The 562-nt window shown below is 31.9% G+C and overlaps 1 protein-coding gene across 5 annotated transcripts in view; it reads right to left on the minus strand.

Annotated features, from left to right (window-relative positions):
- LOC104291694 (core histone macro-H2A.1) overlaps positions 1–562 on the minus strand; it is a 38,332-nt gene that overhangs the window by 13,075 nt on the left and 24,695 nt on the right. The window lies entirely within an intron of this gene.

Here is a 562-nt window from a genome sequence, read left to right on the forward strand (position 1 = left end):
TCAAATAAATGTTAAAATGACAAGTCAGAGCAATCACACGAGATCATTTCCAAAGTTTTAAAATCAGCTAATACCCCATTTCACTTTGTAGAAACCTAGAACAACCAGTTCCCCACAGAGCATGACACTAAAATATGGAATCTGTTTAAAAAAAGAAATTCAGGATCATCAAGCCAAACAAAATAACTAGTTTCTCCATTTTGTCAGCATCAATAAGCTGACAGGCACTAATCTTCATATGTATAGTGATTCATCACTTTGTTTCTAAAAATGACAGTCATTCATATGGAGGAAACCATGTATTTGCAGACAGGGTTGTACTGAATTTGCTTTAAAAATATAAATGATGGTTCTTATATTTTAAAGGTAATGCATATTTTCTAACTATGTGTTGGAATGGCCAAGACACTTGTAAAAATATACACGTTTCTGAGAAAGGCTGATTTAAAGATTAGCCTTCTTAAATCTTTTTCTTGTTAAATTACTTCTGTACATTCCCATAGGAAATGCAGTAGTAGAAGAATTACGGGTTGTATTCCATTAAGGAAGTTTTAAAAAATGA

The sequence above is a fragment of the Charadrius vociferus genome, unplaced genomic scaffold, assembly GCF_000708025.1.
Source record: "Charadrius vociferus isolate BGI_N301 unplaced genomic scaffold, ASM70802v2 scaffold370, whole genome shotgun sequence".
NCBI lineage: Eukaryota > Metazoa > Chordata > Aves > Charadriiformes > Charadriidae > Charadrius > Charadrius vociferus.